Here is a 24,751-nt window from a genome sequence, read left to right on the forward strand (position 1 = left end):
TGTTTTATTTTTGTCAGTATTTTAATATTTCAGATTTAACACTACTGCTATTGAAGATTTCTATTTTTTTTCTGATATCATTATCACCAATGCAATTTACATTCATGAAAAATGAGTGCCTTTACTTTTTCCCCCATTGCAAATAAAAACAAATGAACTGAATGTTGTTGTGCACATTTCCATAAACTTTTTCAAAGAGGCTACAGCCTCTAACAACACACGCACTTTTCTTTAAATAACCTTGACTCTTTTTAGCAAAGACAGTACTTACTAAAATAGAGAAAAATTGATATTATAGAGGCTTTTTCATTATATTTAATAGAAAATATTAAATATGAAGATAATTTTTATTTCAGGTTGAGCATCCTTTCATAAGAGTTTGCAATTTGTAACAAGGAATTGCAAGTTATCAGAAAAATAATTATCGCATTTGTAGAAGGTACAATAAAGTAATAAAAAAACAATATAAAATAATTGCATTAAAGTAGGACATTGATGAATTAAAAGTATATTGATTAATTATATATATATACATTTGAATACATTTAAAAATATTTTATCAAATAATTTAGTCTATTCATACGCTATAGCGAAAAAAACAAAAACAAATCAAGTTGGTGACAAAGCAGTCAGAACTTCCTCAGTTAGCCTGCAGTGAAAAGCATTTCTGCTCCACAGCGTTAACAAAACAATCTCAAACACTTGGCCTTCTTAAAAATGATAGTTAACCCAGGGCTGTTTTGTGGTTTAGAATTTTATATATGTATCTTGAAATTACATAGCCTACTTTGAAATAGATATACAGTATGTGTGACTGATGATATTATTTTCTGCTCCTTTTTCTTAGATTAAATTGTGATCTTTTATGTCTTTAATTTGTCTCCTAGCTTATAACTATATATCTGAGGTTTTTTACTTTAATTAAAATGGCTTGAATTTTCGTAACATCCGTCCCAGGTTTAATGGATGTCACTGTAAAATGATTCATTGTAAAATTCGGTAGAAGAAAAGAAGTAATTTGAATCATGCATTTGCATATATATATATACACTAAATACAATATATTTATTATTTTCTTTCTTTTGTTGTCTGATATGTCTCTTCAGTACAAAAAAAGTTGAGTATAAAATTGATTGTGACATCACACCACATTTGGCCATCAGGTACATACAATGCTTCTGGGAGACTTTCATCCCTGGCCACATAGCTTTATTATGTTGTTTACAGTCTCAGCAGGAGAGTCATATGAAACTGAAGCCCCTATCACTGTGGACGCTCCAGGAGGCCTAGTTAAGTAGCTGTAATGTTACTTTCTTTTGTCGTTTTTCAATTGTGAAATCTTCACTCATCTACAGTTTCTTCATCACATAACCTGTCATCCACTCTTACTATGTACAGGTCCCTGCAAACCCATTCAGACATGAGATGCAAATTTATTGTTTTTCATGTAAATACCTAAGGAACAAGTTAAAGAGGCACTAATCCTCATTTACTAAGCAATAGATCTTAATGCTTATTTTTTATATATAAAAATATATATAAAAAATATATTTTTTGCAATTTCTTTTTCTATATTTCTCTCTTAAATGGTTGAGAAATAATCTTCTTATTAATTCCTTCCGAAGTCTTTGATAAAGTTTCCAGATCACTTTCTTGTACTCAGGATTTCCAGGTCACAGTCTCTAGTCTTATACAGTATCCTGCTATTGTAATCACAGATTTTACACATTGCTATACTAACCTACCTAGTCACAACTATTTTAATAAATAAATATATTTAAATCTATAGTTCTAAAGATATATTACAGTATATATATAGAATATATAGCTTGTGTCAGAATCTCCTCATATAAACCATTTAAAAATCTCAGTAAGATGCAATATTTACAGTATATTATCTCCAGAGTTCACCACCTCACTTCAATTACCCAAAGAGTTCTCCAACTGCACTATGAGTTCCTGTGTTTTTTTTCCCACGATATTCAACCATTGGATTTTCTAATGTGCCATTCCCTCAGTCTGTTGGTATGCACCTTCTGGGTTTCCTAAGTTGACTTTACCTAATTAACCGATCTGACCAATATATTGTTCTGGCATAACCAGCTGACTATGACCTGTTTGCTTTGAATAGTGTTTATTTAAAGTTATTTCTATTTCATTTTCTTATATATAATTTTCAAATAATTAGCCTCATTCTACAAAACTGAATAGGTTCAGGGTGCTGTATCAAGTCATTTAGTCATATTTGTATTGTGACAGATATATACAATACAACATAACACACTCTATTTTATAAAAAGGTAAAATGAGAAAAATAATGATTGCCTCATCCAAACTATCTGAAGTTAAGAGCAGCAGCTGTTGTAATGGTTTACAGGTGTGAATATTAATTAGCTCTTTATCCAATCACAAACCTACATTAGATATTGTATCTATCAGTTATACAATTTGAGCTATTTTCCAAACTTAGGTTTTCTGGAACTGAAAGTGTAATAATGTTTAAGTGTCTAATCTCAGTGCAATCTCATTCCATGACTGAAGGGTACGAATGCTGAAAGCTTTGTTTGCCTGAACTGGAATCAATTCTATTCACCTGCAGGGTTTAAAACTCAGCGGACCTGAGCCAAACATCAGACTTAGATTTGGTTGGAAATAAACTACATTTGAGTCTGTGTGTCCCAATATGTGCACTTTTTTTTTCCTTCTAAAAGCTCCTGTAAGCCACTTTGTCATTTTTGTGACATTAGCCAGGACTGAAAGAGTTGTATTACATGAACACTATATCTAAAATATGACCTTTTTAAGTAATGTCACCCATGTAGGCTTAAGCCATTGATTTAAAAATAGACTAAAAAATGGGACAGAGGGAAAAATAGTGTATGGCATATTTTAGATATGTATGAACTTGCAGAAAAGTAAGGCAACATTAGTCTTGCACATTAGAGGTACTTTTTGTATTATTTATGAATAAAGTGAATCTCTCCATATCTTTGAAGCTTAATATACAGAGACGTGTTCCGTGGAGGTATTGCTTATTATTAAATGGTTCTTTAATAAAACATCAAAAATATACACTGAATTTTGAAACCAGTCTTTAGAACTTTCTTGAAAAGGAAAAAAAAACATATATTTTAGTTGGTGCTTAGTTTCCATAAAGTACTTTACAATTAAGCCTTTACATGTAGGAGAAGGGATCTGCATGGTTGGTTAAAACATCTAAATCAGAGTATAGTACATAGACATTTTCAGATTAAAAGTTTTCCCTGGGATGGACATCAAATTTCAAAGTATTTCTTTCTGAAATGCCTTTCATGTAGGAGGTTGTTCACTTCATTCACAGCTGCACATCTGGGACAGCCCATCAAAGATATTTTTTTCTGTCCCACTCCAGCATAAACTATGGCCACTCACTTGAAATACAAAATTATTAGTAATAAAATTGAAATGTACTGTATATACAAAAAATAATGTTAAGACAACACCACTTACAAATTAATATATATATATCATAAAATATGGCTTATATTCAGTAATGGTATTACATGTAATGTATTTTAGAAGTAATGTCATTTTGTTCTCACTTAGTGTTGAATTATTTAGATCCATCAAAGAAGCAATGTAGTATCAATATTCTGGTGGTAAGTCTTCATAATTTCCACTCATACTACTTCAACTTCCCACTCATTCTACTTCAATTACATATAACAGCATAATAAAGATTTGAACGCAATTTGAAAGCTTGACATTAAATTATCACTTTAAATTGATTTTCTTTCTAAATAACCTTCACTTACGGTGATACAGAAACTGACTCTTCAAATTCTGTTAAAAACTTTTTTGTCTCATACTTATCTATTGAATTACATTTAAAAAGTGCACAACTCATCGTTCTCCCGCTTGTGAAACATTTAAGACCAATTCTTTCTCTTACTGATGCTGAGAAATCATGATTTTATCTCCTCAATATGAACTACGGCAAGGCCTTACTAGCTGGTTCATCAAAGAAATTACTACAGAAACCATAGTATGTCCAGAACTGTGCTGCTCAACTGCTTACCAAGACTAAAAAATTGAACATATTTTTCCTATGCTTGTGTGTGATTTTAATATTCTCTTGTAGACCTAACAGGCATCGTATGTTGTATATCTATCTATATATCGTATATCTCCTGTGTACCTTCAAATGTTATTATCCCCCTTCACTCACTCCATTCAGCTAGTTCTAGATTAACATTCCAAAGGGATCAAGCTATTTCAATGGTAGCCCCTTGTCTTTGGAATACACTTACTAATCATATTAAATATGTACAGTGCCCTCTGTTGATGTTTATGAATCTTGCCTTAAAATGTACAGTATATGTTTACAATGGTCTTTAATTTATAATCTATTTTTAATCTATATTTCTTTCTTTTAATTTTTTCAATTATATCTGTTTTTTGGTATATCCTGTATGACGTTACTGTTTTGTTTTATTTTAAATTTTATGTAAATGCCTTGAGAATGTTCTGTATTGAAAGATACTATATAAGAATAACTGATTGATTGATTTACTGACTGACTTATTGATAATTAACACTGTATTACAAATTATAGATTATCAGTCTGTAATAAGAAATCAGTTCTTTCACTCCAAATGAACTCAATTGATTTCTTAGAATATATTTACAGAGTTGATTCAATTTGTCTTTTGTGTTTATTTTTTCCTTTAAAAAACATTTCTATTTTGTGTTTTGTTTTATACAGACATTGGCTCTTTGTTTCTTTTCTGCTTTGCAGTTTTGCATTATACAGGCAGCAGGGGAATTATAATACCATGATTAGTAATACAAATTTCCCATAAACAGTTGAAAAGGACAATGCAATAACTTGACCTAATTTAAGGCATTTTTTATATCTGTTGTACTAATTTGTATATGTTGGTGGGTTATTGTTTTATTTTTATGGTAAAAATAGTCTGAGACAAATGAGACAAGTCATTCAATTTACAATATTGAAAAGATAGCCTAGAGTAATTGCCTTTCTTTCTAAACATTGTAGGCACTTTGACCCATCTCCAAAATTACCTGCAATTCTCAGCGTGCAAAATTATTTCTATCCCTGTTTGGTGACTTACCTTGTTAGATCTGCTACAAGCTATTCTAACTGAATTCCAGTTTTTATAAATGGCAGGGGTAATACATTTGAACTTTTAATCTCTTTGCAGACAGAGGCTCCATTCAACCACTGTACAACCTTTCCTTAAAAAAAATGAAAAACTGAGGCTCTATGGCATTTATTGTAATACTTTTTTCAGTCAACAGTATTTTTAACTGAACATCAAAAATGTAGAACAACCAGAAGACAGCTGAAAGGATATAAGTATGGTACAGAAGGTAAACATATTAAACCATAAGTAGCCTGCACCTGCACTCATTAACAGAAAAATAGTGTTAGGTTCTGTTTTTCTGCACCTGTTTGAAAGTATACACTCCTGTACTGAGTAAGTGAATTTTTAAATGAATACCCCAAAAAAACAACAGAAGTCAATATTTGAACTTGAAATTATCTCTGAAATTGGGATAGTCATTTCAAAACTAAAGGTTTCTTTAGTGTATAATTAGTTTAGAAAAGGGTATGACCGTAAAATTTAATTTGTTGCATGCACAGCACTGTGCTTTTTTATTTATGTTTTTTTTCTAGAGAAGGGGCTGCAAGTCAGAACTGAAACTAAAAATATAGTCAGCACTATTTACAGCAACACACAAAAGAACATCAAAAGAAACCTCACTTCTCCAGATTAAATGTGCTGAAGTGGTTCAAGAAAATAAGTGTAAATGTACAGTAAATGTGAAATTCAAAGGATAATAGAAATAAAAGAACAGACCTCTGGAAATCATTTTTTGTGGAGTTTAAGCTTTGCAAGAAAAGCTACAGAAAACTGTAAATCATCCTATATCACCAATAATTTTCAGATTTAAATTTATTGATTAGGTCATTTAAAATAATAAATTATCTTCATTGCAGTGTTTTGACTACGAATGGTAGCTGCATAACATGCACACACATAGTAATAGAAACTCTTTTCAAAGTTTGAAAATGTAATATATAGAGAGACTAGATGAAGAAATTTTAATAATGAATCACAAGTAGCACTTATTAATCTCACAACGAATTAATGATAGATCATTGAATGGGAAGAAATCACTGTACATATTTTTAATGCAAAACACAGAAATAACTTCTAAATAAATAATTTACATTCCAATCCACATCTTTTGTTGTATGTGATAAACCATATTTTATATACTTAAGTATGTACTGAAATAAGTATTTGAATCATATTTAATACAGATTGCTTCATTTTCCCCTCTTTACCTATCTTTAACAGTAAGCTTTCAAATTATTTTTTTAACATTTTAATTTATACAGATAATGACATCCTAACCTTGAAAGTGTGACATTGTCAGATCTCAGAAGACATATAGTACAAAGCTTGGCCTGGTCAATACTGCAATTTGAGAGTTGTAGAAAATCAGGTTCCTGCTACAGGCAGTGTTAGTAGACAGTTAGGGGGCGCTCTTGCCTCTCTAGTGCTTGTGGATGTTTTGTTTAAGGATGTTTACTTTGGATGAGATGTTAAACCCAGGTCCTGACTGCTTGGTTATTAAAAAAAAAAACAATGGCTCTTTTCGAATATGTAGTATTACTGGTGTAAATGATGGTGTCTGCAGAGTCTTGGCTAAATTACAGTGTGAGCTTGTACAGTCTGGCCTTTCATTCATCATCAATTCAATTGAAATAAATTTGAACTTCTTCTCATGATATGTTGAGTAGTACAGCTGCTAGAATAGAAATAAAACATATTATATTCATGCTAGAACATACAAAACATACAGCTAGTTACTGTGCTTCTGTGTTGGATTAAGTAGGTCCCCTCCCATATATAGAAAAGTCCTTTGATTACATCTGAAATGAAAATATTTACTGTCATGAAAATATATACATATCATGTATTATTAGTACTAAGCTTTTTGTTATAATAAATAATATAACCCCTCAGTTAAAAAAATCTATGAAACTTCAGTAAAATTCTCAAAATAGACAGCAATTCTTAAGAGACATTGTAATAGCTAGAAACCAAGGTCTATCCCTAGACAACTACCCAACATTTCCTAAATCAGTGTAGTGCAGCATATTCTTAGACAGTGGACTGTGTTTAGGTAAAGGCCTAGACTCCAGTGTCCATGTGATTTATGAGAGGTTGAGTGTTTACACCTAGGCTTTCCCTTACTGTCTACCTAAGTCATTCATCATGAGAGCTATATAATGAATGGACTTGTTCTGTCTTCAGAAGTTAACAAGGTGGAGTAGTCCAAAGAGTTCAGTGAAAATAAGATTACAACTGTGGTTAAGTTGAGAAAGGAGAACAATTCCCTTTGGAGTGCAGCTCAGACATACAGGATGAACTGCAATTTTCATTGTTCCATATTTTTATTTTAAAGACTTAGTTTTATGTTTTCTCTTTTGGCTTATTTATACATTGAAGGTTGTTCAAAAATCTCCCGAAAATAGTCTGTTTGGTTGGTTCCAAGAATAAAAACTGGACATAAGAATTTATGTTCAGGTTGGCAGTTCACATTGTAATAGTTACCATCATATAATATCTCTCAATTATATTTTCACCCTTAAGTGTATTGATGTTCATTTGGTGCACATCATGCCTGAAGCAATTATGAAATTGTACACAACATTTTTTATTGTTTAGCCAAGAAATTTTTAATGTTTGCAAGGCAAACATATTAAGACAATAAAGATGTATATAAATTCTAATACAATTTGGATTAAGAACCCAAATAAAATAAATACATCTCAAAATAAAAAAGAAATTGTGGATAAAATAATCTGACTGTTTCTCTGGAGAAGAAAACATTCCCTATCTACAATATCTATTGTGTTCACAGGATAATAGAGAATTGCAACACAAATAACTAGCACCATTAATTACTACATGCTGAGGTGTTGCTCAATAATCCCCACCCTTAATTACTGCTATCCCTCTACTAACAGGTTGTAATATAAACACAACAATTTTCAATTAAAACCATGTAAACATCCAAGCTTCTTCTGCCTTAATATAAAACATGCTGCTTAGCATTGGTAATCATTGTCCCTCTTACTTTTGCCTTTGCCTGTCACATTCATAAAAAACACATTCAAAAATATAATTTAAATAATCAGAGAAAAGGGAATTCAAACCTAATCAGAAGAGTCTGTTATGTTAACAGAAAAGCACAATCCAACTACCCAAAACCAATCATGAGGTATGAATCAACAGCATAAAAGAGACATTCTGACTGGTAGATTCTTTGTATGAAAGTAAAATGAAAACCAACTATCAGGTACTGCATTGATATTTTGTTTGGAGAATGGGTTAAAGTTTTGATTTAATGCATTTACTTATCTGCAAATGTTGCTTTAAAAGAAACAAATCAGTAATTTACAGTAATAACACCTTAAACATAAAATGCAATCAGATAACTTAACCTAAAATATAAATAGCAGTATCTTCTGTAAAAGCAGTTTTGATTAAATTGTTGTATTTAATATACTGTGTAGTAGCTTATGAAACATGAACATTTTTGTTTCTCCTGTTTTTTCTACTGCTCAATTGCTCTTTACTAAAGGACAGCTTATTCCTCTCCATACATAATTTTGATTTCTTTGGATGTGCAGACAGCAGTCTTGCTCCAAAAACATATTCATCTACACTTAATAAGTGAAGTGACACATAAAAACCTTTATCAAGATGAAGCCATCTCAAATAACCTCTGACCTACTGCTGTTTCTAAAAGCCCTTGGAAAGCACTTTTAGGGATGTAGATTTTTTGTTCACATACTTAATAGCTTTTCTCAAAGGGTAGTTCATGCAAAATTCATCACTTACCACAGTGGAATAGATCACAGTCACAGTGTACAAGAGTGTATGTTGTCTGTGAGATATTCTGTCAGGGTCACTAGAAAGGTTCAACTTTCAAAAGAAAAAAAAACAAATTGATGGTTTTAAATATGAAGGGTCCTTCTAGAAACATCTCACGCTACCCCAAAATCAGTATGTATCAGAATGAACTTTGAACTCAAATTGCTATTGTGTCATACAGAGCCTATAGAAAGTCTACACACCCTTTCCAATGTAAGACATCTTGTGGCCGAAATTCAGACACAGTAAATCAGTATTTATTTTACTTTCATTTACACATTGCAACACACAACCTCCAAGTGAAAAATAATCATTCTGAAAAATAATTACAAACACAAAATCTAGAAAAAATATTTTGGATAAGTATACCCACTCTTGAGTCAATACTTGATGGAAACATCTACAAGTATGTGTTCAATCACCAAGTGTCCTGTAATTGTATGTGTTGTTTTCAATCTACATCAATGAAATGCAGATCAGTTATGGTGTTTTTAGCTTATTTAAATATGCTGGCGACATGGCTTTGGTTAGCTTTCAGCAGGGAAGTCTAAGTCCAGACCAAACATTTTTCATTAACAAAGTGATAACTCTTATTAATTGGAACCGGTCAAAGACTGAAAATAAACATAAAAATAAACAAAATAAATACTGCTAGACTCAGGAAGATTTGAGCCGGCCACAATTCAACCTATAAATATAAATGGTCAGCTTGTGGAGATTGTTCCTTGTTTTATATATGTTTCTTAGACAACACAGTATGTTTTTAAAAAAGCCACGTAGAGATTATTTCTCTTGAGATGGTTGAGTAGCTGTAACCTAAGCAAACACATTCTTGAGTTGGTACACATGTCTGGTAGAGAGCGTGCTCTCTTTTAACATTTTCACCTGGTAATCGAATCTTGGTTTTAGGGGTAGTGCTAAACTCCCAAGGATTAGCAGCAAAATCATTGGTCAGAAACAGAACAGCTGAACCACATGTATACTAAGAGTGTTTGCAGGAATATAATGCTAATAGTAAATGATGCATCACACCCACTTCACTTCCAATTTAAAAAACTACCAACTATTCAATGTTTTAGAGTACCAAAGGCTACAAAAACATTTTAAGAAGTCATTCATTCTGACTGCCATTACTCTTTTAAACACTGATGTATGAGCTTCTTCACAGCGCTGTATTGACAGCATGTATTGTACAGTATGTGACACTTAAAACTTATGCTTTTTATTGTATTGTATTGATATTTATGTTGCATTGATTGTATATATTGTAAAGTCCATTGGACACAGTCTGTACCTGTATGTTGTCTCAATGAGGCCAAAGGAAAATTTCAACTGTATGTGGTCAATGTACAGAATGTCTGAATGTCTACTGAATGTCAAAATGGTACAGAATGCCTGTACCAATGCATCACATCTAGATTTTGCAATTTTTGTTCATTGCTCCTAACAGGACTGTTCAAGCTCACTCAAAATGCGAGGGGAGCACTGATGGACTTTCAAATGGACTGAGGTCAGGGTTCAGACTGAGCTTCTTGAGGGCATTTATCTTTTTGTACTTAGGGTTGATGTCATGTCATTGGAAACTTCCTTCCCAATTTCAGCTGCCTTGTAAAGGGCATTAGTTTTTCTTTAAACTGGTTGATGTGCTGTATTTGCAAGTCAAAAAGTTCTATCATGATTTCATCAGACCACAAAACTTTTTTTTTGTCCACTTGGGTTCAGAATCTCCACAGTGGTGTTTTGCATACAGTACCTCAAATAAGTCTCAATGTAGGCTTTTCTTCTTGCCACCATCCTATACAGCCCAGGATTATGGTGAGCTGCAGATATTGTTGTGGCATTTACACTCAGACCAGTCTGACATAAATTCATGAAAGTCCTTCAAAGTTGCCATTGGATTCTTGGTGGACTCTCTGATTGGTCTCCCCCTTGCTCAATCATGCATTTTGGAGGGACATTCTGATCTATGTAAGGTCTTTGCCATACGCTTCTTAATAATAATCTTCAACATGTTCCAAAAGATATTTAGGGCATCTGAAAGCAGAAGAGACTAACAGGAATAGCTGATTTTATTCTGATCTGAAATAATCAGAATCACTACAATTGAACACAGGTGGAGGCTAATAAGTTTGTTAAGTAATTTGGAATGCAACTGGTTACACCACAGCTAATTTACAATTGCTAATACTAAGGGGTGTATCTACATATCCAAAGCAGTTTTCTAGGGTTTCATTTGTAATTATTTTCAGAATTGTTAGGTTTTTAAACTTTCTATAGGTACTGTATGCCCAAAGAAAAAATGACACAATGTATATACTGTATATAATAAACAAAACATTATGCATAATCTAAAATGCAAAATCTAATTACAAAAACAAAAAGGGCTAAAACAGAAAGAAAACAAAGATTTTATATTTGTGAGCTTTAGAAAAGTGTATCATGGTTACAGTACACCACACTTTCTGATGTAATTAATGAAGAAAAGTATGTTATAAAATGCATAAAATCAAAATGAACAGTACATAGCACAGACCTGGGCTCATAACTGTCAGGTTGTAGGTTGAGGTTTCTGCTGTTGACATTACTTGTTGTACCCATAACTGGGGAAGAACATTGCTGGCAATGGACTAGTTGTCACGACTATAGTCCCCCCTCCTTAAGGGTGCTCCAGCCCTTTCACTAAGACTTTATTCTCTGCACCTGTTCCCCATTCCCAGCCCACCTTAAAAGCCAGGCGCTGACGCTCATCCGGGCTCCGCATCTGATTTCCATATCGTGCGAGTCCGGGACCAGGAGACGCCTGGTCCCGTTAAGGTTTTAACCTCCGTTCCTGTTCCCCGTCCGCCGGTTCCGACCCGGCCTTCGTGGTTTTTAATTCCTTCCTCTGATGGATCTCCTGGTTTTGGACTTACCTTCATGTTTTGGATACTCTATGGATTACTCTTTGGGATTGTTCGCCTCGGCCACGCCACGCCTCCCCCGTGCACCAGCGCACCTTGGACACGCCCCCTTGTCTTCAGCCCCGTTTTCCTGCATGACTTTTCCCTAGTGTTCCCCCACTCCGTCGGACTGTGTCGTCCGCATAGGGTCCGGAAAGAACTGTTCGTTACAGAATGCAGAGCCAACACCTGGACCCCGCGGACGGCACCCTGGCAGCCTGGATTCCATCAGTTTTTTTTTTCTCCCCTTTTTTTTTTCTTAGGGCTTCGGAGCCGCCCTGAAAAGGAGGGGCGTACTGTCACGACTATAGTCCCCCCTCCTTAAGGGTGCTCCAGCCCTTTCACTAAGACTTTATTCTCTGCACCTGTTCCCCATTCCCAGCCCACCTTAAAAGCCAGGCGCTGACGCTCATCCGGGCTCCGCATCTGATTTCCATATCATGCGAGTCCGGGACCAGGAAGCGCCTGGTCCCGTTAAGGTTTTAACCTCTGTTCCCGTTCCTGTTCCCCGTCCGCCGGTTCCGACCCGGCCTTCGTGGTTTTTAATTCCTTCCTCTGATGGATCTCCTGGTTTTGGACTTACCTTCATGTTTTGGATACTCTATGGATTACTCTTTGGGATTGTTCGCCTCGGCCACGCCACGCCTCCCCCGTGCACCAGCGCACCTTGGACACGCCCCCTTGTCTTCAGCCCCGTTTTCCTGCATGACTTTTCCCTAGTGTTCCCCCACTCCGTCGGACTGTGTCGTCCGCATAGGGTCCGGAAAGAACTGTTCGTTACACTAGTTCCCCATTCTGTGGCGGTCACATTATCTCTAGTCCACTTAAAACTACAGAAGCCAGAATAAGCTCTGATCCAATGAGCGACTGTGAATCTGGTAAGGACTGTACCATAATGTTTTACCCAGCCTTGAGTGAGTGAGGAATTTGTGAAGCACCACTAACTTTAAAATTTTATTGTAATACTAGCAGTTAAATTAGTTCTCTCCCAACTGTCCACACAAGTAGATCCCAAATGTGCTAATCCATCAGATTCCTGTAATGGAAATTATACCATAAGGATTTATGGTTCCTTTTTTATAAATGACATAACTTACCTCCATCTAATGCACTAACATCACGTGATATAGTGTATCACAGAGAATAATGTTAAGGCTTGATTAGTGATGTATTTAGCATGTACTGTATTAGCATGTATTAGGAAAATTTGAAGTCATATTTTATTGCATCAATTACAAAACATAAAAAATTCAATAAGAGGTTTGTGTTTCTTTGTGAGCACATGAAATAAACAAACTAAGCTAGTACAGCATCTAAATCAAGTCCTTGAATATGTCTGTCCACAAAAAGCATATATTTAACTGGATAAAAAAAGAAAACCAATTTCTTTGGTAGATTCTAACAATATGGTAAAAGTCAATCTTATTCATTTTTCCATCTAACCATTTCTCCCTACATCCAATTTAGGGTCTTAGGGAAGCTAGAGCCTACCCCAGCAAGCAATAGTCACAAGGCAGGATACACCCTGGATAGGATGCAAGTCCATTTGCTGGGTACACACAGACAGACACCCACACACACCAGGGTTAATTTTTCTAAAGCCAATTTGTCTACCAGTACAATATGCCTTTGGACTGTGAGAGGACACCAGAGCACCAGGAGGAAACCCATGCAAACATGGGGGGATCACACAAATCATGCAGCACCTGAGGTCCGAAATTGAACCCAGGACCCCTACATGGGGAAGCAGCAAGGCTAACCACCGTGCCACTGACCCACTCTTTGTCCATTTCTGTTAAATTTTATTGATTTCTCTGTGGATACATTTGTAATCTATTTGCAAAGAGAAATGAGAAAACCATTTTTTTGATGAGATATTGCTGAATTGTGTTGCGTTTTCCAATAAAATTAAACATCCTGGTTGTCTAAAAAAGCATTCAATTACCAGTTGCACTACAGAATTTCTTTGGCACATTTAGTTGTGCAGTCCAATTGAAGCTGAACCAAACAAGGATAATGATCAAAACCATATCTATCATTCCATAACACATTTTGTGAGAGACAGATGATAGTTATTAAAGGATTGGTAAATTATCGTGTTCTTGCACATTTGTTACATACTATATCTACTGAACATTAAAAGAAACAACTCTATGAATGCACTTGCATGTAAAGTAATGTATGAATTTGGGATATTGATTGCATATTTTATATGTAATTTTGTTCCATTCAACATTTATCACTGTGATACAATTAAAAGACTTTATTGTTGAAAACCCCTAAATCACCTCAATATTTAGAGAAGTGATTAGACGATGAGGTGATGTCAAGGTGTCAACCTTGGTGAAAAACAAATAAAGGAGCCAATTTATCCTGATAATAATCAGAACAGTGCCTTCTTGTCATTGATATGTTAAAAGCTGCACTAAACTGTTACACACTAAAAGTGGCCTTCATCATCATTTGGAATTCGGTTGTGCATTGCCAGCATTTTATATCCCAGCAAAATGTTACAAACATAGTTTGTCAATAATAGGCCATGATCTGGAAAACCATGCGTCATGACACCTAGACAAGATTAACACATTATCATGCTCCATCTTTATAATGGTTGTTGCACTTCCAATTCCACTGCATCAGAAATGCCAGGTTACAACAAATTTTTGTTCACCAACCAGAAAACAGCATAGGTTGAGAGCTCACTAATGCTCCTCAACACAACAGAATGAGGTTCTGTGAGCAACCGGGTGGACTTACTGTACCAGCAGGGGAGTCAAATCCTAATTAATGATAAATCAATATAGACCCTGATGGATATTGGTGAGTATGGCACAGACATGCAGAATGTTAATTGTTGTGTACAACAGACCAATTGATGGACAGTTCCAAGTGTGATGGTTTGAAGAGGAGTGACTAACTGGTACAGAACTACTTTTGTAATGATTGATGGCATCCTGACTGCTTGGTGCTATATTAATACAATTCTGCGACTTAAACTGCTTGCCCTTCCTATGGATTTACTTTGATATGGCAAAAGTACTGTAGGATAACACATGTCCTCATCATTTAACAAAGACTGTCTTTGTGAGATGAGAATGTGACAGTTATACTGTGAATACCTTACTTGGGCCCTGTTGAATATTTGAGACAAGTGCACAGACACATTTCATCAAGGTTCAATGAGAGGATTGGCACATAATCCCACATAGACAGCATCTGCAACTGGTACAAAGAATTATCTGCAGATATACACCTTGTTTTGTGTCCAGTATTGGCCACAAATACTACTAGCTTGTGACTTTCACAGTAGACCCCTGTTGATGACAAATGTTAATCGGCACGATAAATTTACAGTACATGTTGTGTCTGTTACATATTATGCTATTGCACCTTCTACAAAAAAGTTTCCTTGTGATAGTTTAGTAATGTAAATTAGTTGCAAATTGTTTCCTAACTGAATTCAAGGAGGTATATAATTTCAGGGAAGTTATCAGTTTTATTTCAGACTATACAGTACATTTCAGACTATACAGTATTGTGAGCCTCCTGCTGATGATCATACATAGAAAGTAGACACCCCTTAAACACCTTATGATTTTATGTTGATTTTCAAACTACCAGATTGACCTAAGATGTGCAATTTTTAGTTGAGAGCAATTAAAGTAGTTTAACTGAGCAAATTATTAGTTTAATTAAATATTTAATAAATACTTGAAATAAAAATTTGAAGACACTAAATTTCCCAAGACTGGAACTAGGAAGCCCTGCATTATTAAATAATGTATTGATGACTTTTAAGTTTCCATAGAGAATTTGAAATATTTCTATAGAAACCCTTAGGTTTTTTTTCATTAGCATGGGTTTAAAAATGCTGATATGAAGGCTGGCTATCAGACCACTCATTAATTAAGCTTCTCTTGTGAGAATACAGAAAAATCAATTACTTGTTTTTGTTATCTGCAATCATTCCCTTTCATTTTGATGTCCCCAATTTTCTCTTAGTGTTTCAGTCTGTATTTTTTCAAACCCAGGTATTGTTCTGTGACATACCCACCATAGCTGCAGCTACATATAGCATGCATAAAAAATGAGATGAAGAGTAAGAAAAATTAGATGAATTTTCAGAAGAGCAACAAGTAAACTAACACACTAAAAGAACTAAACTTTTTTTTCTTGAACAAAGATGACTATATTTCACCCATATTTGTTATATCACAATCATTGCTGATTTTCACTATATACATACTGTAGCAAAGACCTCTTGTTGCATTTTGTTGCATTCATGTTACCTCTAGCCCATTCTCCCTTTGCAGCTACCCCTTAGTTAAATCCTCTCCCTGACTGGGGTTCTTAGAATCCATGTCCTGTGGCCATGAGACTGACCCTAACTCAATATGCTTAAGTTGAAACAAACGTACTATACATAAATACTAAATAAACATTCACAAAGCTTCAGATTCTTGAATATCATTGTTCTTTGTGAAATTAAAGAGAGGAAGTGTAAACTGCAATGAGGCACACGTGAATCTTAGAACAAGAAGGACTTCTTTACACAGTATGGAACATGCTAACAACCTGATAGCCTGTTTTTTTCAAGAAACAGCTGTATGAGATTCTTGCATCAATTTTCTACTGACTACCAAATGGCCTTGATTAGGCAAAAGGCCTCCTCTCATTTGTAACCATTCTTCCATTCTTATTAAATGAATGATTCAATCCATTCTTAGTAGTAGTGTATTTCTTTAAGCTTTCCTCAGAAGACTGTCATGTGATGCTTATGTGAAGAAGTGCATTGTGTTGTGAATTCTGTTTGCTCTTCATTTTTATATATATAAAATAATTTTAAAGTAAAGATTAAGAGGAATACAAACTCTTCACATGCAACATCATTCATTTTACACTTGGTCAACCGAAGACAAAAGGAAAAAGAACTGCTACACCTGTACATAGTGTCATGGTTGGCATTAAACTTTGAGCAAGGTTATAAGTGAAAAATACATGAAAAGGAGGATCAAATACTTAAAATTGTGCAAAGACAAGCAGGAGTAAAAATACTTTAGTATTTAGATTACTCTTATCAATACACCTAGTTTTTTTTTAATAAGAGGAAAGAAGGATACGCAATTAAGTAAGGATGTCTTGACACCCTTTCTTCAGGTTTGTAGATTGTGAAATATGCCTGTCACACAAAGTCAGCAAAAACATTGTCTGAATAATAAAACAATTGGTGACATCTGCCACAAACTTCAGGTTGGCCTTGAAAAGGAGAGTGGTAGGTTTTGTTATTTTGCTTTAGACTTTACACTTGAAGTAGACTGTACTGGATTATGTTCCAGTGGTTATTCCAATTTGCAGCTTGCAATGTAGCCATAACCAAAATAGTCTATCATGTCATGTGCAGAACATGACTAGAACTGTTATTAAGGAGGACTGGGTAAGTCAGCTATTTTGTCATCTTTCTTAAACTACAACAGAAAAGCAATGCCTTTTCCAAGAGGTTGGGGATATATGGAATAGTAGAAAACATCACTTGTCAGAAAACTCATTTAATTGCATCAGTAGTGAAATTTAACAAATACTTAATATAACCTAAATTGTTAATCTGCATGTACAGAGTGATGTGGACAAATGCATAAAAACTTTAGGTCAATACCAGAGCTGAAAGCACTTGTGACTTATTTAGTTTGACAAATACACTAGTTGTTACTAGGCTTGAGAATGATGATATTCAGAGTGACTGTATGGTAGAGAACAATAGGTACTCAATGAAATAGACCATATTTCTGAATCTTATGTCTCTTGCTATGCAGAGGCATAATTGGGACTGTGCTAGTGCTCTCTGTGATAGGAAGAGAAACTTGCTGTTATTCATATGATATGACAGTGTTGCATTGCCATGCTACACAATACAACAGCACAGTTCTCTGTAGGTTAGGATAGCTTCTGCTTTTTATTTATGTTTTGCAGAATATAACATACATATTTATTATGTATTTTATATTGTCTCTCAGGAGGAAATATCATAAGTAACTATATCAGATGGTGAGTTTGACTGTGTAATGTTGCTTCTTTTAGCTGTAAGTACTAGACAAGTTAGACAACCCTTAGTCAATGGCTTCTTAGTAGGTGATTTCTGTATATAATTTGTTTTGCAATACATTATCATAAGTCATGATCCTCAGCATGAACTATTTTCTGGGAGACAATACTTCTCTCAGTCTTTGGTCAATATAATCTCCTGTCTGCCACATCTGTATCCCCTGGGGATCATATTTTTAGACTATAAGCCTGTGTTCATGGAAGCACAGAAAAAGTCTTACCACTTTTCTTACAGTATTTCCATGTTGATTGGTGCAGTTGCTTGTTGTTTTTGTAGTTGAAGAAGGTTGTGGTAAAGTTAATAAGTGATGTCTCAGGAGAAAAAAGTAAAGAAATTTTGCCTAATAGGCTCGAGATGAGAAATTCTATATTTACATAATTACAGTATGAGAAAGAGCAAGAGGATAATGTATGAAAAAGAAGATGATATAATCTTGTATGGATTATTATGCAATAATTTCCTTCATTGAATAACAATTTCCTTAAACTGATAAAATTATAGTCAATTTACAAATTGAGGTCATGCACTACTCCATTGTAAATAGAAAGTAGATTATCACTGATTAATTCCACCTGGAAGCAATTTTTTTTCAGGAGGCTTCATTGGTGTGAATTATAAACCCCATTTACTGGTGGAGAAAAACAAGTTGCATTGAGACATAATAGTTTGTCCTTGTAACAGAAAAAGTCATTTTACAAAGTCAAAGTATTTAAAGTATTTTAAAAAAAGTCACAAAACAAAGTTTGCAAATACTATGAGTTTTTACACATATTCCAATATATTGAACATTCCTCAAATAATTGAGCAAATATAATTAAAAAGGTAGCTCTGTACTGTTACTGTTTTAATTGCTCATTTGACGTCCCTGTCTTATATATATCCTCTTTACATACAATGTTTGCTGAACTCGGAAGTGAACTGACGAACGGTTGAACGTATATTAATTTCTCTGTGATTATATATACAGTATGATGTAAACCATTCAGATAGCCTGAATGCAAGCTGTTCAGAACTATGAATTAATGCAAGCATACAGCAGTGATACAGTTTTCTGAACAAATAAAGTTCAAACATAGGTAGAATAAAGAAGATACACTTCAATGGATAATATAATGTAACTTTCTTTGGTTTGTTTCAGACAAAAAAAAACATGCATACATGAAATAAAGCCATAGTTGAGTACATCAAATCCAATTTGAAAATAACAATTCTAACTTTTTTCCCACTCTTAGGTGTTTTAAGGATAAATCTCTTGTGTGAGGTATTTCATGCAGGTCGTTACTGAGGTGCTTAAAATTTAATAGGTTTGCAAAACAATGGTTATAGTTATGTAGTGTGAAAAGTGTCAAAAATAAAGCTACAGAGAAGTGGAAAGGTTTAGACAGCTGTGACAAAAAAAAATAAAATTTATTTTTAGAGGATCATTGCTTAATGATTTTTATGTACTTATCTTATGCTAATTGTATACTGAACAATACTGAAAAATGGAACAAATAAGTACTGGAAGCAATAGCATTTGTTAGGTTTTTAGTACCTCTCAGTATACATTGATTTCAAAATCACGGGTCAGACGGGTCAGAGCTCCCAGTCCTCAGTTTCCATAGGGACTAACCGCATTCACCCCAGCTACTCGAGTCCTCCCAGCACCACCCAGACCCAGTATGGTAGGCAAATAATCATCCAGGTATTTAACCCCCACTAGCCACTGAATTAGTGCTCTGTTATTCAAGCTTCTGTACCTTGACTCCTTGTCTCTCCAAGCCACTCTTTTCATCATCCCTCCCTCTCACAGATGGATCCTTTTCTCCCTCAGCCAGCCACTAGCTTTTCAACTCCAAGCCATGGTGTAACAAAAAGAGTACTGAGCAACATTTCACATAATACCTAATAGATTTTGCTAGGAAAATTAACAAAGTATTTCAAAACATGAAATAGGAATGGTAATTTGGGGTTTATTTATCCAACAGCATAATTTGAAAGATTTACAGTAAGTTTAATAATTTCAGCATTACATATATTTATCATATTAATGGCATTCATACACATTCATACCCGGTATAAGACCATTGGGTATACGAATCTTCATTAATCTGAACTCTAAGATTTTGTACCTTGTAATTAGAAAAAACCCCCAAAATTTTGCTAATCCAAACTTTGAAGTTCGTAAAGTGACCAACTTTGGTTGAGAACCTTCTGTGAACATTTCAGTTCAGTGCCAATGAAGAGCTGTTTATTTCTGCGCGGGCACAAGGCATTATGGTTAAGGACGCCGTGAGGCAGCAGTGCTTTGTTTACGATCACAGCGAAACCTTGTGCTCTCATTTTCAAAGTGTTTTTTTGTGTTTTTTTATACACTTCGTTCTAGCCTATTGCTTGGATACCGATCTATTACGAAAGAATGAAAAATGTATATATGATGTCATTAATTACTTTACAACTATAGGTGGCTTATTTGAGTAGAACTTCATTGTTCACTATGCTTGCTATAATGGTCTGCATGGTATTGTTTAGGGTAGTTTTTGAGTGCACTTATTTTTGGTTTGGAACAGGGTAAGATTTTCCCAATTAGAAATAATGGAATTTTTATTTTTGATTTATGATCCCTTGCCTTCCGAACATATTTTCAGGAGTAAATTAGGTTTGGATACCAGGGTATGAGTGTATTGTATTTATTATACCTATTATAGGACCTCCTGTCTGGCACTACCTCTTCTCTCTCCTTGTGTCTTTCTATCCATCATCAGTCCTCTGTCTTCCTCTCTGTCTTTCCTGTCTTTTTATCCTGTGTTACTGGACTGTTGGTAACTCTTAATAATTAACAAATACCTAAACCAAGGTAAACCTCTTTTGATCAATGTGTTTCAGACCTAATACAACTTAGTAAACACGTCAGTTCCTTCCTTTTTTGGAAGCTACCAAGAAAAGCAAATGTTGACGCTAGTTAGATGCTGACCTCCTCCATCTAGCTTTCTTTTTCATGATGATCTTGTGCATCTTTCTGCCTTCCAATGTATGTAGAAATGCTGTCTTAAAGCTTATTAGCGAATAGCCAGCATGGTATGAACCTTAGTAACTTGTAATCATGTCTCAGTAAAATGTTTTGGTCTATAAGATTGGGAAAAGAATGTGAAAATTTAAATATTTTTTAGACAAAGCAATTTCTTAATTTTCTGACCATCTGAATGACTTTGTATTTTTTGCGTTGAATTCCTAATCATACAGTATGTCATACTGTATGTCTTCCCAGTTATACCAGTTGTTTGATTCCTTAATCTCTGATCTGTTTAATGACCTTTTTGATGCAGGTTGCTTGTCTCACCCTTTTACAGATTATGTATTTTGAAGTAGCATTAAAACATTTAATGGTTTGTGCATTTTCAAGTGTTTAATATAATTAAAACCATTCTCAAACAATTAACCTTCAACATACCTATATGTTCATGTGTGGAGATTCAGAATTAGTCTTTGCTATAAGAATGTTAATCTGAAAAAGTACATCACTTCATACTCTTAACCTATGGCCACACTGCTAATTTACATTAGGAAAGAATAAAAATGTGTGGCTTAATGACAAATTCAATGTTTATAATGTGCATTTGTCCTTGATTGGTAGGTAGAGTTTAAAACTTTACTGCAATATTTTCTCTGGGGTTAAATTACTTATTGTTAAATTATATATGGACTTACAGTCTGTGACTTGAGCACTTCCAGCTTTTGTAAAAATCAAAATTGCCTTCTCTGAACTTTAGAAAATCTGTGTTGGATTAAGTTTACTTTTATGTCTAATGCTATTAGAATAACATTTCAGTTATTATATAAGTAATATCTAGAACTCTTTAAAATGTAATAATACCATCAGGTTTATTTTCATGATGTACATATAAAAGTTCAGTATGATATCACATCTTTATCACATCTACCAGTTCAATTACAATACTTCAAATTCTCATCTTTGTATTGGATTCTTTCTAAATAAAATATTAACCAAAAGGCATAATATTTAAATAAACTGGGCTACATTCTGAGAAATTAAATAGTTTAAAAAGTTTATGGCATTGCTACCTTGCAGTGCTGGGAGCCTGGGTTCTGTTCCTGACCTCTGGTGCTACCTGTGCGGAGTTTGCGTGTTTTCTCTGCATTTGTGTGGATTTCTGCATGGTTGTCCATTTTCCTCCCATCGTCCAAAGACATACTAGTAGGTTAATGGGCTTCTGAGAAAACTGGCTCTGGTGTAAGTGTGTTTTGTGCATTGTTTGCCATAATAGGTTCTGGATCCCCCATGACCCTGAATTGGATGAAGTGGTTAGATGGATGGAAATAGTTTATGAGTGTTTGATATAGCTATATTTCTATGTGAAAAAAAATATTGGCAATCAAGACAAATTGCAAAGATATACAATGTTTTTTTATGCATTCAATCAATGTAATGTCTTTTTCCGAAACTAAAGTTTTTATTTTAAATTAATCATACATTACATTAAATATCTGAACTGTCAAAAGAAAAAACAGGCAATAGAAAAAGCATTGAACAACAGTAGAAATAATAGCTTTACTGTAACTAAGGTTTATGCTTGGCTTTCTTGTTTCTGATGTCTTGGAAGAGATGCTTTTTGCAACCATTTAATAAATGGCTGGAGGAATACATTATCTTTGCTCTAGCAGTACAGTTTCTAAAGCTACAAGAAAAAAGCTATGCGGATTAAAGTATTTTCTGGGATTCCAACACACTCACATCTCTGGTTGAAAAAAATAGTATTTATTTGAATATTTCCTTCCACAAAATGTGTCCCACATTTTCAGCATTAGCCCCATTACTGTATGTGTATGTGCATAATAACATATGATCATTACCTTGATGTCTGTCATATTATAAATTATTTGTGCATGGAATTGCTCAATGTGCTACTCTCTTGCAGATATATTCCAGCAAGCATTTTCACAGTGGTGCAGTATATACAGTTATACTGTACAGTTGTACAGTTGTCTTGAGGTCTTTATCTTACTGCTTTTTTAAATTTGTTTTCCAACCCTCAGGTCAGTCCAGGTATGTTCAGTTGCTTAAAAAAAACAAATTTTCTTGTGTGAAAGGCTATACTTTTATATTATATTCTGGTTATTTTCTTTGCTATATATTTTCTCTTCTAATATATTAGCCACACCGCAAAGCTCCTAGATGCACAGTGCATTCACTGGTAGCCACCAGTTCGATTGATAGTAAAATGTTAAGTATATCAGGCCTTTGTACCACAACAGTTTTAAATGGAATGATTTTCATTACCAAAGAAAATATAAGCATGCTCTTTCAGTGTTTATTTTTCAAACAACAGTAAGCAACCAATTTGCAAATTTAGATTAAATTAAAATAATTTTCTATACAAAACTGCCTTGACAGGTTGGTATGTAAAAATTAACATTCAGTTTGGTTACAATAATTCTTTCCATATATAATGTCTGGGGAAAATGTTAGTTCTGAGTGAGACTAAACACAAAAAGATCTCTACTGTTCTCTTCACTAAACTCTGCAAGCAATTTCAAGTGACTTTCCTCATATATTCAGCACAACAGATGACCCTGTAATTGTATGATTATAGTATTATTTTCACCTTCAACTGTAACACTCGAGAGCTAGTTGTCAAATTATAATTTCTCTCTTGGGACACAGTGGCCAGGGTAGTTTTGATTTTCTGTCAACACCAAGAAGGCTAATGAAAACTAATGCTTACTGAGGGAAATGACTTGTTAAAACTGCTAGAGTAAAATTGAAGATGCCTGAGAAATACTCAAAGTATAAAATAGTCTTTAGGGTTTGTGATGCCTTTCCAATGTACTAACCATTTGTATTTGAATTATTTGACACCCCTGTAATTTGCTACTTTCAACAAAAATAAAGACATTGTTATCCAGAAGAAGGGAGAGCACATATACATGTATATAATGGATGAAGCTGTTGAGGATAACATTCTGAAGAAAGATGAAGACATGAACTTTAAGTACAGAAGGTTTTACAAGCTCAAATTATTTTAGTACTGTATGTTGGGTATAAATGTTCAGAAAAAAAACAAACACTGAAATTAATGTAGAAAGTGTGTTTCACCAACATGCAAGTATTACTGAAAGTGTCAGTGTAACATTTTGAAGGTGCTTCAAATATAACATAGCAGTTTTATTAAATGGTACATATTAGTGCTGCAAGGAAAAAGACATGAAATATCACATGGATAAGAGCCATAAAAAGAGGGATGCTGGCAACAGCTGAGCTGAAAAGCACTGTAGTTGGCTGAGTGCCTGGCTAATGCATTTAATGTTTTTACCAAAGGCAATATTATGTGTGTCTTATTTTCTTGTCAGTCATTCAATTACATTCCTCTGTGAATTATTTGCTAAAGGCAAAATTCATCAAATACATTTCTGCCTCTATTTTTCTTTGCTCATTTTATTTTTACTTTTCAATAGTTTAGTTCACAGTACAATACTGTAATGTACATTGAAATATAACATTTACAGCAGATCTTGTAGGTAAAAACATTTTCAGTGTTTACTGTGTATTAATGGTGAAAGTAATAAGATGATGCATCAACACTGTAAAAAACAGTGGACCAAGTCAAAAGATCCAGTTATACAATATTCCCTGAGAACCAAACTCCCTACAATATACTGCAAGATGAAATTACAATAAAATAAAGTCACAAATGACAGGTTTGCCTTGGTTATTGCAAAGTATCTGCCTTATCAGAATGATCTAATGAATTTCACTT

At 34.1% G+C, this 24,751-nt stretch overlaps 1 pseudogene; it reads right to left on the reverse strand.

Annotated features, from left to right (window-relative positions):
- Window positions 1-1,341: 1,341 nt before the first annotated feature.
- The window catches only part of LOC148836012 (uncharacterized), a 71,620-nt pseudogene continuing 48,210 nt past the window's right edge, over window positions 1,342-24,751 (reverse strand).

Source organism: Atractosteus spatula, chromosome 4, assembly GCF_055471065.1.
Source record: "Atractosteus spatula isolate fAtrSpa1 chromosome 4, fAtrSpa1.hap1, whole genome shotgun sequence".
Lineage (NCBI taxonomy): Eukaryota > Metazoa > Chordata > Actinopteri > Semionotiformes > Lepisosteidae > Atractosteus > Atractosteus spatula.